This window comes from Netta rufina, assembly GCF_964035555.1.
Source record: "Netta rufina genome assembly, chromosome: 1".
In the NCBI taxonomy this organism is placed as follows: Eukaryota; Metazoa; Chordata; class Aves; order Anseriformes; family Anatidae; genus Netta; species Netta rufina.
The window spans coordinates 30593127-30599285 of record NC_140123.1 but is presented as its reverse complement, the minus strand read 5'-3'; positions in this window follow the sequence as shown (position 1 = coordinate 30599285).

Genomic DNA, 6159 nt, shown 5'->3' with positions numbered 1-6159 from the left:
TTGGACGGCTGCTGCAGCTGTTAGTCTGGTTTCTGAAGGCACCAGCTTGCGGGGCCGGACGAACACAGTTTGCTGGATGCTCTCACGGCTCGTGGTGCAATGTAAGCACAACACTTGGAATACAATCCACCAGTGTCCCCACGCCAGATCCCATAACCTACTTCCTAGGCCCGCTGCCAGTGTTGTGCTATGAGTCACGAAGAGAAACAAACACAAGGAATGTCAAATTAAATAGGACACAAGGCTTTCGCAGTATTTAAAAGCGGAGCAGTTGTGCCGCAGCGTACAAACCTCCCTGGACTCCTCTTGGACCGATTCTCATCTGGGTAATAAGAAACATCCCCTTAATTAGTTCCACCTAATGAAATTCATAAGACAGGGAGTGGGAGTTTTGTTCCTGGGTAGAAACCGAGAACTTCTCTCCGCTCGAGCTGCCCGTTTTCTGCAGCAGTCATTAGCAAATTTTATCAAATCTCTGTGTTAAACAGTAACAACTATTGTTTGCCCAGAACACAAGTCCATTTATGAGCTGCAACACGACACATCGTGGAAACCCCAGACTGAAAGGCACTTCTTAAAAAAAAAAAATAATGGGATTGGCAAGAAAAAGTAGTTTCAAATTGTCAAGAACAAACAATGGGGACACTTCTACCTGATCTTTCAGGTTCCTGTGGTCGGAGAGTTTCCTGTATCTCTGTGGGGTGGGGAAAAATAATTTACAAAATTTATTCCTCTTTCCTGCCAGTTAAGGGGCATCTGTTACCTCTCCAGCTGAAGCTCTGGGTGGTTTGTGCTTGCTGCACTGAGGCCAAGAAGAAGAAATCCAGGAAGCCCCAGGACACGTTTGCTCCTATGGAAATATTGACCCAGAAGGGTCCATTTAAATCCACTTTGGTGACATGCCTCTCGTGTCAAAGTAATATCCATGGCAACAAAGAACTTCACTGCAGGAGAGAGAGTGCATCCAGAAGGAGCGTGTAATCGCTGCTTATCGATGACCGAAAGCCCAAAAGAACAAAGTTTGGACTTTCAGGCACAACACCAGAGGCCTTTATCTGGATGCTGCTTTGCAAGTGTAGATCACAGAAGACAGAGAGGGAAATCGAAGCCCTGCCAGCTGTTTTTCTTCCCAAACTCTTGTGCAAGGTGGCATGGCTCACTGTGCCTTTGTGGTTGCCCTCCAAGAAGGTAACAGAGGAGGGCAGGAAGGAGGGAGCAGATTCTCAGCTACCTTTGGAGACAGCAGCAGCACAAAACACCACTGAGACAGCCAAAAAAAAAGCACAAAGCACCACTGAGACAAGCCATCGGGATGACCAGGATTCCAGCACCAACCCTTTTCAGCACCCACTGAGGCCCCTCGCGTGCCTTCCTCGAAGCGGCCGCTGACCGATACGTCCATCCTGTTGTTCCATGCTGGGTCCCGTAATTACAGAGCCTGACTTACGGGGTTAGTTATAGCTACTATTATGGGAAACTGCAATGCTGGGCACAGCTGCAGCACTCGCTGAAGGGGGAAGGAGGGAGGAAGAGGCATGCTGCGGCCTCTCTGCTGGTGCATGAACGCACGCTGCACGGGGCAAGGCTAACGGAGGCAAAGGAGGAAGCCACAGCCCCCCAGGGTCTTCCCCAGGCTCCTTCCCGCTTATAAAGCCACCTTTGATTTGGGCTGCGAGGAGTAATTTTCCATTTTAGGGCTGTGGGGGAATTTTTTCAGAGCTTTCAGCAACAGCTTAGCTCCTGCTTTCAGGACCTGCTGGAGAAAGGCGCTGGCACAGAGCGTATCTCTCCGTGGTCCCGCAGGATCTAAAGGACCGCTTTGCAAGCAAGTTATCAATGAGTTTTAACTCACGAGTCTCTTACAGTGGCCTGAATCCCTGCTGCCTGCTAGGACTTGCTCTGCTCTCCAGCCTCCTTGCTCCTGCTGCATGCTGTTGAGGTAAAAAGCTTCCACAGCATTGCTCAGGGCCTCCAAGACAAACTTCCTGGGGTGTTGGAGTCCTTCTGCCTTCAGACCAGACCCAGCACTTGCTTTTAGCCTCAAATACCTGCAGAGGGCGGTTACAGGGGAGCACAAGAGTCCCAAGGCTAAATTTTAGAGGCAGTGTTTTGATGCAGCGCCCTGCCTAAAACACCACGCAGCCCCATGGAAATGATTTGATCGATTACAAAGTACATCAACGCCGCCCCACTGGACATTTTTACCTACAGTGGTGCTGACAGCACCCATCAGCTTCGTGTCTGAGAATCCATAAAGCAAGAACCCCTTCCTGCAGGGGTTTCCTCTTCAGCTGCACCAAAGGGCGGTCCCTGGCCCTGCAGCAGCCGTGATGGATTTATTACCCAGCCAGGTACTGACCAGCCTCCACGCATCAGCTTATCTGCTTATCTGCCAAGGTCTGCTCCCATGACCCTTTGTCCCTGGTAGCCTGCTGAATTTATGTGCTTTCTCTGATGTATCACTACATGAAACTGAATTCTTTTTTTTTTTTTTTTTTTTTTTTTTTTACTGTCATTGCAGTTAAAACCATTAAAAAAAAAAAGTCTCACTTGACCAAGGACAGGTGGGATGCAACCTGACCCTCCGGTTTGGAATAGATCATACATCAGTGGATCAAAGCGGCTTTAGGAGTTGCATTTTTAATATAAATTTGAAAGGGCTATAAGGAAGAGCCAGTGCTGTCTCAGGGGACGCCGGCCTGAATTTAAAGAGACCTTCCAGTGACTGGAGCTCAGCTACCTGAGTCACAATGAAAATCTCTACTTCAGTGATTCTCAGTAGGTTTAAAAAAAAAAAAAAAAAAGCAATATTGAAATAGGTTTTTATTATGGTTAACCCTTCTGAGGCTTGCAGCTGGAATTATGGATTTAGACGTATGTTTAGATATAGTTGCTGGCTGCTGGTATAAACAGCATTTTTTTTTATTTTTTTTTTTTGAGACCAGAAACCGATGGCTGGTTGCCATCTGCCTCTGGGGTCCTTTCTCCCAAGAAAGAGCAGGTATTTATAAGCCAGCACCCGCTCAGTTGCTTGCCCTTAATAGGGCAACACACTCCCCAACCCATATATCAGAGCTGGGCTGGCAACAGCAACCAAGCTGTCTCCTTCTCCACCATCCCCACCACCCCAACCCAGGCCCATAAAATTAAGTAAGCCTTTCCCCCCAGCCACCTTTGGCCCCTACACTGGGATGTTCTCAGTGAAAACCAGAGGCTCAGCACAATCCCTGTACGAATGCAAGCACCGAGATGCCCCGGTCCCACTTTTCTCTTGGCTGCAAGACGAGCTGCACCGGCTACGGGCGTAGCACAGTAACCCATTGAACCAGATCACAGCAGCAAACTACAGAGAAGCCCAGCAGACCATGGGAAATTAAGCTAAATATAGCCACACATTAAGAAAGGATGGTAATTTAAAGCTCTGAGCCTAATTCATGAGAGAGTACAGAGGCATAACACATGGGATGTCCTTCAGATGATGCAACTGTGAACCAGGGAGCTTCAACCAGCTCTCTCCAGGGAGGAACAAAGGCTCTTCACTAGCCAGGAGGACATTTCAGCTGGGGACCTTACCTACCAGATATAAAACAAGACCCTTACGGTGGTCCCCTGAGGTTAAATTAGCTTGCACAAAGACATCAGTGGTCACAAATGATCCTCCCTTTCAAACCCCCCTCCACCGTGTGAACCTCCTTCCCGTGATAAGGGCTGAATTACTCTGGGAAACTTCAAAGCCATCAAAGAGCTGGTGGTTGTTGATGTTTGCGTGCTTTGAGTGGATTTGCGCTGCTTTCCCCAGTCACCACGCGGCAGTCAATTAAAAGGCACTGCTCTTTGTAGCCTCTGCTGCAGCATCAAGTTTATTGTCCTATTTATCACCACCGCGCTGCTTTGGGCTGAATTATTTATAGCGCTGAAAAAGACGAAGAATTCAGTGGTAAATCCAAACTGGGTCACAGGGCTGTCTTCTCAGCCTTGTGCTTCAGAAGTCCGGGCTTTGTTGGCTTCACTGGATGGGGCACAGCCATCCTCACCCCCAGCTGCACGCACCCCAGTGTTCCCTTCCTGCCCATGCTCGGCGCTGGGTTGGATGCATAGGAAGCATCCCCATGGCCTGAGACTTCAGTTCTGAGCATAAAAGGAAAACTGCTACTTAAGCCCAGGGTTTTTAAAAGCATTTCCAGCTCTAAATCCCGAGTTTAGCAATCCTCCACCAAGAACAGCCAGTGCTCCACGCCACCTCTACCTCGGATTCCACGTCACGTCTACCTTGGAAAATGACAACAATTCAATTGTTTCAAAAATTAAGAGAGTTGATTTTTACATGCAGGTTTTTCTGCACCACCACACATAAAATGCTCACACCTGGGACTCTCCCTGCTTATTTTTCCATGCCACGAAGCGAGGAGCCCTCCTGCATGCACCACTACCTGGCCACCCTCCTGGGGACAGGGCCATCGGTGGCCAACCCATTTACCAAGACATCATCTTCATGGCCCCCGCCAGGGAATCTGGAAGCCGTCTGAAATCCCAGGAGAGGGCATCGCTGAGGTGCATCCTGGAGACTCAGGCACCAGGTAAGAGCTGGTGAGGGCCCCACTAAGGGCAAAGAAACATTAACCAGGGCTTCAAGTATGAATCATAAATGACATCAGGGCCAAAATGCACTTTGGGGCAGTGGATTTGGCACACCTTCCTCACCACTGCTGCAGAAACTGGAAATGTACAGCAAAACCTCCTGACTTAAGAGGTGATAAATACCAATTCGTAATGCCAAAAGAGGTTTTATTTTAATTAACCTCTTCAGCATTGAAGTTTTATACTATTTTTACCAATACATGCGTTCGCATGTAATGCATTTAAAAATACCTGCATGAAGTGAAGTGTTGCTCTCTTCACTCCTTAGAGAGCACCAGACATACTGACTCTGGTCATCATCAGATTTTTTTGGAGGGTATCACAAGGTTTTGGAGCTCTTGTGCATGGATGAAGGTCACAAACAAACATTGGGTTCTCAGAAACACCCATCTGAAGATGAAAATGGAAAACATGCTTCTTGCCATGATACCAAGGGGCAATAGAAATTATTCTTTTTCCTGCACTATTGCCATTTTGTCTCCTTGTTGAGAGGAGAAGAGAATTTCATTCTCTCTTGGGAGAAAATCTGTAGTAATGGCATCATCTAATATAAAAGAAAAGACAGGCACCAATTTTATGATGAATTAGCTTATAGGAAAGTTGGGAAACAGCCTCCAGTTTTAAAGAAGCGCAATGATGTTTTGTGGCCGTCTGATGCAATCACCTTCACTCCAACATTGCCTGGTGCAATACTGACATCTTGCCCTCGACCATCAAAATCTCCTGGCTAAGAGACCAAATGGAAATAAAGAGGAACTAAAGAGCATCTAATGAGGATGAGTTTTAGCAGCAGCATGCTCGCCGAGAAGCGTGGTTTGAGTAATCCCATGGCTATTTTCAAATTCAGGCTGCCTTGAACAAGGGAGTGCAGACCAGATCCACTAACCCAGGCAGCAGAGGAGGCAGCAGACAGCTTTAATTAGCAGTCTAATCGGGCAAAGGTGAGCATCCCAAGGATGTAGACCATGGTCTTCCCTCCCAGGAGCACTCCAAGCAGCACACTTAGGGGGGGTCACCTCCTCCCACACCAAGAACCTGCTCCATCTCTCTTGGCCTCTGTTTACAATGGTTGAACATCTTCATGCTACATCATATTGGTGGTCTGAAGCCAAACCTTCAAAACAAATTTATGCTCTGAAAATAATCTGAGGTTTCTTTACAGCATCTCATGAATTGGACTACTTCAGGCTTCTTCAGGGCTTCGCTGGAACTGCAGAAATCCTGCTTGCACCAGTCCGTCCGCGAGCCATTCCCATGGGAAAGGCAGAGATTTGGCCCCACGTGCTTGCAGAAGGAGCAGAGTTAAAAAGGCACCCTGCCCCGAGCCAGTCACAGGACTGGCACAAACACTGAGAGCGGCGATTTTCCTTCATCTCCCCCCAAACCAGGGCTGCATTTACACCATCCAGGCAGACCAAGTCTTTAGAAAGCTAAGCATTGTCTTGGACTACAAAGTGGAGGAGGCTTTTTTTTTTAAACACCATGCTAAATCCTCTCACAACTTGCTACTGTGACCACTTA